The sequence below is a fragment of the Canis lupus genome, chromosome 35 (genome assembly GCF_048164855.1).
Source record: "Canis lupus baileyi chromosome 35, mCanLup2.hap1, whole genome shotgun sequence".
In the NCBI taxonomy this organism is placed as follows: domain Eukaryota; kingdom Metazoa; phylum Chordata; class Mammalia; order Carnivora; family Canidae; genus Canis; species Canis lupus.
In genome coordinates, this window is record NC_132872.1 from 28,765,094 (window position 1) to 28,778,115 (window position 13,022).

The following is a 13,022-nucleotide window of genomic DNA, read 5'->3' on the forward strand; positions in this document are numbered from 1 at the left end:
GTATATTAATTAAGAAATACACAAAATAAAAAGATATAAAATATGACATCAACTGCATAAAATGTGGAAGGGGGAGGGAATAAAAATGTACTGCTTCCAACATGTGTTTGAACTTAAGCTTCCATCCACTTAATATAGACTGCCATAACATAGGATGTTATACATGAACCTCATGGTAACCACAAACCAAAAACCTATAATAGATACACAAAAAATAAGGAGAAAGAAATCTTAATAAAACACTAGAGAAAACCATCAAATCACAAGAGAAGAGAGAGAAAAAAGGAACAGAGAAGAACTACAAAAACAACCAGAAAGCAATAAACAAAGAGACAATAAGTACAGATATATCAATATCTATCAATAATTACTTTAAATTTAAATGAACTAAATTTTCCAAAAAAAGACATTAAGTGACTAAAAGGATTTAAAAAAAAATAAGGCCCAGCTCTACGTTGTCTATAGGAGACTCATTTCAGACCTAAAGACACATATTTTTGAAAGTGAAGAAATGGAAATGACTAATCCATGCAAATGGAATGAATTAAAAGCTAGGATAGCATACTTATATGAGACAAAATGGACTTAAAATCAAGACTGTTACAGGGCATAAAGGTATTACATAATGATAAAGGGATAAATCCTACAAGAGGATATAACTATTATACATCCATTAAATATCTATGTATCTCATTATCCCTTTACCATTGAATATCTATACACCTAACACCAGAGCACCAAAATAGAACAGATACTAGCAACATAAAAGGAGAAATTGACAGTAATACAATAATAGTAGGGGACTTAGCACCTCACCTATATCAGTGAATAGATCTTTCTGACAGAAAATCATTAGAAAACAGTGTCTTAAAATGACACATTAGACACAGTAAATTTAAGAAGATCGAAATCATATGAAGCATCTTTTTGATCACAGCAATATTAAACTAGAAATCAATTACAAGATAAAAGATACTGAAAAAAACATGAACATGTGGAGGCTAAACAACATGCTATTACAGACAGAACCAGTGAGTCAATAAGGACATCACGGAAGAAAAAAAAAAAAAAAAAAAAAAAAAAAACTTGAAACAAAGGCAATGGAAACACCATGTTCCAAAATCTGTAGGGCATGGCAAAATAGTTCTAAGAGGGATGGTGATAGTAATACATATCTACCTTAAGAAAAAGAAAAATCTGTAATAACAGTTTGAATTTATATCAAAAGGAACTAGAAAAGATAAGCAAAACTCAAAGTTAGTAGAAAAAAAGGAAAAAATAAGGATCCAAGTAGAAATAAATAAAATAGACACTAAAAAAAAGAAAAAAGAACAATTAAACTAGCCATTTCTTTGAGAAGATTAAAAAAGAACTTTAGCCAGACAATCAAGAAATAAGAGGAAACAAATAAAATGAGACATGAAAGAGATGCAACAACTAATATCACAGAAACAAAAGAGATTATGAGACCATTATGTACAATTATACACCAACAAATTAAACCACCTGGAAGAAATAGATAAATTCCCAGGAATATACAATCTTCCAAGATTGAATCAACAAGAAACAGAAAATCTAAATGGACAATTACTAGTGATAAAAATTGAATCAGTCATCAGAAATCTAACAAAGAAACGTCCTGGAGCAGATGCCTTCACATGTGAATTGTATCAAATAGTTAAAGAAGGGTTAATGCCGGGACACCTGGGTGGCTCAGTGGTTGAGCCTCTGCTTTTGGCTCAGGTTATGACCCTGGGTCCTGGGATTAAGTCCCGCATTGGGCTCCTTGCAGGAAGCCTGCTTCTCCCTCTGCCTGTGTCTCTACCTCTCTCTCTGTGTCTCTCATGAATAAATAAATAAAATCTTAAAAAAAAAAAAAGAGTTAATGCCTATCCTTAAACTTACCAAAAATGAAGGAGGAAGCAACACTTCCTGAGGCCAGCATTATCTTTATAACAGAACCAGGCAAAGACATTACAAAAAAAGAAGATTACAGCAAATATTCCTGATGAACACAGATAAAATATTCTTCAATGAAATATTAAACAAATTCATAAGCACATTAAAAAGATCATATAGCACAATTAAGCAGGATTTAGTCTAGGATGCACATCAATTAACATGATATACCACATTAACAAAGTAAAGGCTAAAAATCTATGATCATCTCAATATATACACAAAAAGCTTTTAACAAAATTCACTATCAATTTATTAGAAACTCTCAACAACATAGATATAGAGGGAACATATCTCAACATAATAATGGCCATATATGACCATCCCACAGCTGACATCCTAGTCAATGGTGAAAAACTGATAGTTTTTCCTCAAAGATCAAGAATAAGACAAAAATGTCCACCCCACTACTTTTATTCGAAAACAGAACCAGCAGTCCTATCCACAGCAATGAGACAAGGGAAAAAAAAAAAAAAACTTAATTGGTAAGAAGTAAAACTGTCACTGTTTCCAGATGACATGATACTTTATATACAAAACCCTTACCATTCTACCAAAAACACTATTGGATCTAATAAATTCAGTAAATTTTTAGGATACTAAAATAATAGAAAATCTGTTGCATTTCTATACACTAATAATGAATCTTTAGAAAGGGAAATTAAGAAAACAATCCTATTTGCAGTTGCAGTAGATGCAGTTGCATCAGTAAGAATAAAATACCTAGGAATACATTTAGCCAAGGAGGTGTATGACCTGTACTCTGAATACTGTAAGATACTGATGAAAGAATTTAGAGGTAACAAAATAAATGGAAGGATACACCATACTCCTGGATTAGAGGAATTAATGTTTAGATATCCACAATGCTTAGATATGTTTAGATATCCACAATGCTTAGATATGTTATCCACAATGTTTAGATATCCCAAAAATCTACAGATTCAACGTAATACCTATGAAAAACCACTAGCATTTTTCACAGAAACAGAACAAATAATCTTAAAATTTGTATGAAACCACAAAAAACTCAAGTAGCCTAAGCAATCTTGGTAAAGAACCAAGCTAGTGCTCGCATCAGTAGCACATTTACTAAAATTAGAATGATACAGAGAAGATTAGCATGGCCCCTGCACAAGGATGACATGCAAATCCGTGAAGCGTTCCATATTTTTTAAAGAAAAAAAAGAAGAACCAAGCTAGATATATCATGCTTTCAGATTTCAAGCTATACTAAAATGCTATAGCATCACAACAATATGGTCCTAGCACAGAAACAGACACATAGATCAACGGAACAAAATAGAGAGCACAGAAATAAATCCATGGTTATATGGTCAATTAATCTACATAAGAGGAGACAAGAAAACACAATGGTGAAAAGATAGTCTCTTTAATAAATGGTGCAGGGAAAATTGAACAGCTACATGCAAAGGAATGAAAATGGGCACCTTTCTTATACTATATACACAAAAAAAATAAATTTAAAGTAGATTAAAAACCTAGTGTAACACCTGAGACTATAAAAATCCTAGAAGAAAATATAGGCAGTAAATTCCTGGATGTTGGTCTTAGCAGTATATATACATGGGTTCTGTGCTCCTTGGGAAGGACGACAAAAGCAAAAATAAATAACAGGATTATACCAAACCAAAAGTCTTTTGCACTGTGAAGAAAACCATCAACAAAAAAAAGCAGCCTACTAAATAGGAAAAGATATTTGCAAATGATATATCTGATAAAGGGTCAATATGCAAATATATAAAGAACTCCTACAGCTCAATACCAAAAAAACAAACAAGCAAACAATCTGATCACAAAATGGGCAGAGGACCTGAACAGACATTTTTCCAAAGACAGAAAGATGGCTGAGAGACGCATGAGAAGATGCGTCATCACTCGTCATCAGAAAAATGCAAATCAAAACCATAACGAGTTACTACCTGACACTGTCCGAATGGCTAGTATCAAAGAAGCAAGAGATAACAAATGGAGGTGAAGATGTGGAGAGAAAGGAATGCTCATGCTCTGTGAGGGGGAACGTCAACTGGTGCAGCCACGGTGGAAAATAGTGTGGCGGTTCCTTAAAAGATTAAAAATAGAGCTACCATATGATCCAGCAATTCCACGTCAGTGTATTCATCTAAAGAAAATGAAAATACTAATTTGAAAAGATATGCATGTGCATGTTCATGGCAACACTAATTACAATAGCAACAATATGGAAACAACCTAAATATCCATTAATAGATGAATGGGTAAAGATCTGGTGTTCTCTCTCTCTCTCTCTCTCTCTCTCACACACACACACACACACACACACACACGATGGCATATTACTCAGTCATCAGAATGAAATCTTGCGAATTGTGTCATGTTTGGATCTAAAGAATTATATGTTAAATGAAATAAGTTAGAGATAGACAAATGCCATATGTTTTCACTTATATGTCGAATCTAAAAAAATAAACATAAAAAAACCCCACAGAAACAGCCTTATAAGTAAAGACTACTAGTAGTTGCCAAAGGAGAGAGGATGGGAGTTAGGCAAAATAAGCAGTAAAAATTTTTAGTCATAAAATAAATAAGTCACGGGGAAGTAAAAAGTACAGCATAGGGCCTACAGTCACTAATCCTGTAATTACTTTGCATGGTGAGCAATGGTAACGGGACTTGTCCTGGTGATCTTACTGGGTATAAGTGTTAAATCACTATATTATATGCCTGAAACTAATGTGATATTGTATACCTACTTCAATAAAAAAAAAGCAGAGCTCAAAACAAAACAAAACAAAACCCAAAAACAAAAATAAAACTGGACTGAAAGTCTTTAACGTCAAGACGTCTAACAGTGCCCATTTCATTGTGAATGCATAAGGGCCCGAAAGTCCCTGTAAGTGTCTCTGGAAATAGACATTAAGTTTGTGGTCGTTCTCTTGGAAGCATTTCCCTCATGAAAAATCGTCGATGTTATGGATACACCACACTGGAACTTAGCAAAACACACCCTCTTCTGAAGCTTTGACTTCAAATCCTAAAGACACAGTTGCTTCTCCTCGGCAATTCCCACTCCCCGTAGATAAACATATGCAAGCACAAATTCACTGGGTTATTGATACCTCCTTGTCACATGTCCGCTTACTAACCTAAGTCAAATAAACACACATCCTTGGGAGTATTCAGAAATTTTCCATAGAGCAATCACTTAGACTTTTTTTGCAAAAACCACAATTTATTTCCTTCATGATTACTGATGAGATGGGAAAAAAAGAAAAATGACCTTTTCTGGCTGACTGCCCAGTGAATTCCGCACTCAGACACTGAAGGCAGCTTTGATTGTGTTTTGATGTTTTCACCAACCTATTACTGTATTGACTTGATGGCAGCCAAAACATACATTTGTGATCTCATTTTTCTCCTGCAGTTTTTTCCACTCAATCAGACATGTACACAAATATCCACAGGACAGAAGAATGCTTTTAAGTGAAGCAAATCTCTTAGGAATAGTCTCATGCAAGAACGTCTTTGAAAGACTATAGTTTGCTGTTTGTGCTGAGCATTTTTTCCCCTTAGCAAATACCACTGAAAATGCCAGAAAGAAAAGTTGCATGATGAACAAATGATTCTACTGTGCCAAATGTCCTCAGGGTGCTAAAGATTGAATAGTAATTATATCTTTTTGATAAAGACCACAAGATGTTTACCACTCACTTGCTGTGACCAAGTATTAATGTGCTGCAGCTGTCCCTCTAAATTAGCACCAAGAAATATTTCTTGCTGATGTCATGGAAGTGCAAAGATGGGTCTTTTTCAGGGAGAAACAAAATTCAAATCACTGTTATCTTTTTCTAGTTCCCCTTTAGAGCTCACTGCTCACTACTGCAATAGTGCTTTGTTTCTGATGCCAAAATAATTAAATTACAGCATAAATCTACATGTTATTAATGCTAAAAATGACTTTTTAAAAAGATTTTATTTATGTATTCATGAAAGACACAGAGAGAAAGAGAGAGAGAGAGGCAGAGACACAGGCAGAGGGAGAAGCAGGCTCCACGCAGGAGCCCAACGTGGGACTCGATCCTGGGACCCCAGGGTCATTCCCTGAGCCAAAGGCAGACGCTCAACCGCTGAGCCACCCAGGGGTCCCTAAAAACAACTTTAGAAATCCTTTTCCGATTATGTCCTTTCAGTTTACAGAAACCATATAAGAAAGTTTGAACTCTGACTTTATAGTAAGGCTCAATCCTGGCCATCAAATAATGTGTATGCTTCAGTGACCATGCACTGTATTCTGACCTGGCACCAAAAGACTTATAGCTATTTCCAAAAATAAATTAGTCTTCAAAAGATTAAAATTTTCTACTATAATGGAAATTCAAAAACCATCCTTAGTATTTAAAAATAACATTTAGAGTATGCATTTGGTCATACAATATGACCACTTCATAGGATAAAAACCTAAACAAATTGTTAAAATATTGATTAGTTTCTATATCATTCACCACTCTAATAATTTTTCAGCATCAAACAAATCTTGAATGACAGAAAAAAGCTGAGTAGAGAAAGAACAGTAAATTTTTCTGAAGTTTGCAGAAACAGAACATACCTGATCTGGAATGCCTTTTGATTCTGTGTAAAGGCTACTGTGATTTACCAAATTCTTTTGCCATCATTAAATGTCCTCAAACTTCTAGTCAAACTATGTCCACCAAAAATCAAAAGTTTCATTTCTCAAAAATCCATCATTTCTATATGTCCAGTAATTTTTCTTTTTTAAAAAAGATTTATTTATGGGGACCTCTGGGTGGCTCAGTGGGCTCAGCGTGACCCTGGGGTCCTAGGATTGGGTTCAACATTGGGCTCCCCGCAGGGAGCCTGCTTCTCCCTCTGCCTGTGTCCCCCACGCACCTATATGTCCAATAATTTCTAACAGCTGTTCCCTAACAACTTCTTATAAAGTAAAAAATCACCCTAATTAAACATTTATTTCATAGGTAGGACAGTTATCGGATCAATAACTAGTAATTTTCTTTTTTTTTTTTAATCAAAGGGCAGTGAATATCCAATGTTAGTTAGGTTCCTTTCAGGTGTGCACCCTAGTGATTTGACCAGTCAATAGGTTAGCCCACGCTCACCACCTCTGTAGTTACCATCAGTTGCCATACACCACCACCCCCAACCATATTCCCTACGCTTCACCTTTCATCCCGTGGTTGACTCGTAATTCTTATAAGGAGTTCAAACAATACTTATATTGCCTAAGTTGATTTCAACCAATTACTCATAATTTAAAATGAAATGCAGTAAACTAATAGTAAAGCATATTGATTTACTATTAATATGAAACATACTTTGGAGGGAAAACAATACTAAAAATTGTATGTGATCTAGATAATCCCACATCCTAGATCTATATGATCATGTTACTAAAAATACATACTGATAATTTCATTTTTAGGACTGATTCCATGAAAAATTAAATTCATCAAAAGCATTAAAATCTGAAATTTATCAAAGATTTGTTTTTCATTATTGCAAAAGGAGATTTCACCTCTAATTTGTACAATTGTGTGAGCTGTATCTTTCTGAGAGTATTTCCTTTATTTCTAAATGCATTTACCAATGTTAATTTCCTCTTTTTATCTATTCACAGAAAACAGCCTTTCTTTAAATAATCATTATTAAATTTCTAAAATGTGAAATTTAATCATTTTCAGCATTTTCTTCCATCGATAAAATTATCTATGCCCTCTCTCCTTTGTACTCCATGCCACTTTATGTAAAGACATACGAATGACCTTGTTTTGAATGAAATGTTGATGGATATTTAATTAACAGGATGTTTCTGCTAAGTATTTATTGGACTCTACAAAAACCCGGGGTGTCATAAAGATGAAAAAAACACATTCTTATTTTTTCTGTGGGGATAAAACAATCTTCTAGAATGTTATACATGGGAGAAAGTGATCCCCAAAGTACTGAGTGTTACTGGAGAGGAGGAGGAGGAGGACATGCCTGGAAGGGAGGCATGTCCATGAGATAGTTGTAGGGTTGACTTTGAAGCATCAGCGTAATTTCACTTAATCATTGGAAAGAAAAAAATGAAGAAAGAGAGAAAGCATTACAGTTTGAGCGATTAACATAAAGTTATGGGAGCAGAAAACTGCAGAACATTTGCACCATCAGTCAGTCACCTGGTCAGCAGTCCAGGTGGGTAGAGATGGAGTTTTTATACATTTCTCTACACACATGCACTTTTCCAGACTGACATCTTATTCCCCCAATATTTGACTTCATATGCTATTTCCCCTCACACGACTATGCTTATCTTACAAACACATCCTAACGTATCCAGGTTTTTTACTTAAAGAATGATCTTTACAATTAGATATAATATATCATATGTGCTTAGATCAGTTTTAACTGTAGTAAGGCTGTTCCCTCTCTTGATCCAGAAGCCATTAGTAACTGGTATCAACACATAAATTAACCATTTTGCTAGTTTATCTTCAATAGAAATCTCAACATATCTTTCTTGCCCCTTCCCCAACCTGCTGTTAAACAAGATCTTACCACCTGTAGATTATTTTTATACCTATTTTGAATTTATTTCAGCTCAATTTGATTTTGTATAATTTGGTTTTCTATAGCAGCATAGTTGTCCAATTTTTCTGATTTTTTTAAAAATTATTTATTTATTTATTTATTTATTTATTTATTTATTTAGGAGAAACACAAAGAGAGAGAGAGAGGCAGAGACACAGGCAGAGGGAGAAGCAGGCTTCTTGTGGGGGGCCCTATGTGTGACTCGATCCCAGGACTCAGGGGTCACGACCTGAGCCAAACACAGATGCTCAACCACTGAGGCTCCCAGGCAACCCAAGATTTTTTTAAAGATATTTTTGTGCCTATGATAAAAGAAAGTATTTGGCTTGGTTACTTAAATACTATATACAAACAATAATCAAAGGTTTCAATAGATATAACACAAGAGTTATATTTAATTTATATTGATTGAAGGATTAATTTTTCAATGACAATTCACAGAGTTGTAGGTGTTTCTTTTGACTTAGATTTATCAAAATGTGTTTTCTATAAAATCATTCTGAGCTATAATCTTGTGATTTTGTGTTTAAATATCATCTCTATAAATTGGAATTATAAATTACTGTTGTTTATCCCATGATAGGTTAAAATACTTAAATGTTTAAAAAAACCTGAATATTAATGTATTATTTTTTATTTTTTATTATTTTTATATGTATCATTTTCTATAGAGATATACTAGTACCATGTGGAAATTAAGCTTTTAAGAAATACTTTTCACGTGTTTCCATTCTTTGAAATTATTTTTTCCCATTTAGTGTAAAAGAAACAATATAATTAGAACTGAGTATTACTACCATCCTTGTAGATATGTTACATCTCATCGCAAAGATTGGGACTTTCCCTTTCAAGTTATTCTTATTATACTGGTATCATAAAAGTATTCACGTCATAAACCATTTCTTTGTCAAAATGTAGTCCCTATTAGCAAGCTGTTATTTTTAACACAGACTTTTCTTCTTAGTTTAGAAAAATATATCTAACTTCCTATTAGGAAACTTCTCTCAGCACTTTTTAGGCAATACAGTAAAAATTGAACTAATCCCTGTCTTCCTAAGTCTCTTCCTAAAGACAAAATTTGAATTCAGATATAAGAAGACTTTTTTTTTTTTTTTTTTTTAAGATCCTAGAGTCAGGTTGTTCAGCAATAATCTTTGAAGCTCTGATAGGCATGCAAATGTTTTTAACTTCTTCCCACTGCTGAAAAATAGACATATCCTTATACTCTAAGTTAACTTCAGAAGGTATTTTTGAAAAATAGCAGAAATCTCAATTCCAATTAATGGATTTGAGACATGAAGTGAAAATAAGTACATTGAGCTTTTCTGTATTTTTAATAATAGGAACTTATGTGTGTAATTTATTAGTTCAATTTAGAGAACTTTTTTATGCCAATTTTTTTTGTTCATGAAGCAGTTAAAACAACACAAACATACAAAAGGACAAGGAAACCACTTCATATCACTGATATCATAAAAGACTTGAAGAAGCAAGGGAAAGCTCTGGTTTAATTATTATTGTTTAAACGTTAAGCTCCTTAACTCAATTCCCTCTTTCTTTTTAACATGAAAAGGGGCTGCAAGTCACTCTATCTACATATCAAAACCTATATAAAGAATATCAAATAGATGATTGATTTATTTAATATAAAATAGATTATTTATTTAATAGCATATAATAAACAACTAAAACATGACTGAATTAACTAAATTTTACAGATAGATCTGCTAAATTTCTTCAGATTTTTTTCCTCCAAAGCATCTTAATTCACATTTCTATTTAATTATGTAATACTATTAAGAATTTTAAAGTTTTTAATGGAATTTAGTTAAAAATTCATGTATAATGCTGTGGCCTTATTATACATTATAAATTCTGCTTATCATATTATAATTGGGAAACTATATCATATGTTTATTGTATCACAAAGTGGCTGTAGCACATGACGTCGTAGGAATGACAATTCCAGTAATATCAGAAGTTCTCACTGTCTGGATGATGGAGTGCAGCCCATGTAGTAGAGCGCACTTTTCCTTAACAATTTCTAAACAGAAACTTACTGACTTTGTGAAGCTATTATCATTAATTTAAAATTACTGACAAATTGATGAGAAGGATTATGTGATGCTACTTGGTGCTTGCCTTTATAGTTAATAAAAACTAAATTAATTAACAAAGCACACATTCATGTACTAGAGTAAATAAATGGTATGTTAGAATTTGAGGTGTACACATCAGTTTTGTTTAAATATTATTTGAGGACTTGCTCAGTTTTGGTGAATCCATTAAAACAATATAAAACTATAAAGTTTAGGGGGGGCACCTGGGTGGTTCAATGGGTTAAGCATCTGCCTTCAGCTTAGGTCATGATCCCGAGGTCAAGCCCTGCCTTGGGGTCCCAGCTCAGCAGAGAGCCTGCTTCTCACTCTCCCTCTACCCTTCCCCTGCTGTGTACTCTCTTTCTCTCTCTCTTTCTCAAATAAGACTCTTTTTTTATATAAAAAGAGCACTTTTTTAAAACATTTAGCACAAAATTTTATAATTAAATTGTTAATATTTTTCAAGCATTTATATCTTCATAGTCTGATTCTGCTCACATTCTCACAGTCCATTGTTTGAAATATAATAGGGTTTTTTAAATTATATTAAAGGATGATTACACAAATGCAAAATATGTTTACATGAGGAGGGAAAGCATTTGGTATGAAATAAACTGCATGCACCAATGTATCAGTGCCATAAAGTCAAAATGTGATTTTTTTCCATGAAATGTTTAAAATAAATGTTTTATTTGGAACCATAGATCTTGTCACATAATAGAAATATTTCCAGTCAAATCAATTAATTAGTGTCTCTTGACGTCAGTTAAAGTGCTGTCATCCTTGTAGTTCCTGTACGCTTTCTGATACATATCTAATATAAATTTGATTGATTGAAAGATACCTCCTGTCAAATAAGTCTGGCGGAAACAAAATTAAGAAAAGGGAAAAAAAATGTCCTACTTCAGCAAAGTGGCTCAGATCTTGACTAAGTCAAGGGTCACACACCCATTTAAAGCAAATAATCTGAATTTCAACTGAGAGAGGAGAATCATCTTAAAAATGGTAAAAGGCTAAAATAAAAGTGGTGAAAGACATAAAATAATGAGTGAACATAAAGAGAAGGGAAGGATTTAGAGACTTACGTACTATGATGTAGGAATTCAAGATAATTTAATTGGACTGTGATCACCTGCATGTTATTTTAAACTACATGGTGTGAAATGAGGACAAGTGTCCATTGAATGAGAAGAGAATCAGCACACACACATTAGCAAATCTACATGGTTATATTGGACACCTCAAGGACATTATGTAAAGCTGACCCCCATATCTGCTACTTGATGTCATATGAATTTTATATTTTCCTTCCTATGGACCTTGCTGATTTAAATACAGGCAGATAACTGCTCTAAGCAGAGGCAGGCAGATCATTTCTATTGAGATGTGAAATGATGACAATAAGATAGCCTGACACTGTCTATGTGTGGCATAAATTAAAATATGTGAAACTCTCTCCCATGTGGGAGACATATTTTATGTCATATATATGTCAAAAAATGTAATGTCAATATTGGAACATGTCACCCATCTATCATTTTTCACCTGTCTGTGCAGGGCAAAGTAATAATGAGTAATCTCATAGAAGTGAATATTTTGAACTACCTCCAACAGATCTAGTCTTAGCCTAATTTTCATCTCAACTTCTTTTTTCTCTTCAGTCTTCATACTAGAAACACTGTCTGGCTGCTGCTTTTACAATCATAAATTCATATTAATATCCATATCACATTATAGCCCTATTCAGCTTAGAATGGTTGGTGAAATGCAAGGCCAGCTACTTGATTTGCAGGGCCTACTGTAAAAAAAACAAAAAACAAAATATGAGATTCCTTGTTAGAAATGCAGGGGAAGGGATCCCTGGGTGGCGCAGCGGTTTGGCGCCTGCCTTTGGCCCAGGGCGCGATCCTGGAGACCCGGGATCGAATCCCACATCAGGCTCCCGGTGCATGGAGCCTGCTTCTCCCTCTGCCTGTGTCTCTGCCTCTCTCTCTCTCTCTCTCTGTGACTATCATAAATAAATTAAAAAAAAAAAAAAGTTTAAAGAAATGCAGGGGAAAAGTGCTGTTTAAGGTAATAAATATAAAGCTTTTTCCATCCTCTCACAATTTGTTTTGCAAATTGTCATTGTGATTTTAATTTGCTATCTAATGTTGTTTTAGGTAAAGAAAAATAAAAATTTAAATCATTAGCATGAGTTTTATCATAACCTTTATATGGGGTAATGGCAATTTTAAGATCCCTGAAATAACATAATTTGTGTTTTATAGTTCACACATGCATATGTATTTTGTATGAACAGGGGAAATGTGGCAGAAATCTAACTCAACTGCTTTTATTTCACTTGATACATGCATA

General features: G+C 33.6%; 1 non-coding gene across 1 annotated transcript; it reads left to right on the top strand.

The window, feature by feature from the left end:
* The first annotated feature begins 3,027 nt into the window (after positions 1-3,027).
* Positions 3,028-3,134, top strand: LOC140625253 (U6 spliceosomal RNA). Its single transcript, XR_012024612.1, has one exon. It is a non-coding gene; the product is annotated as a U6 spliceosomal RNA (small nuclear RNA).
* The last annotated feature ends 9,888 nt before the right edge of the window (positions 3,135-13,022 follow it).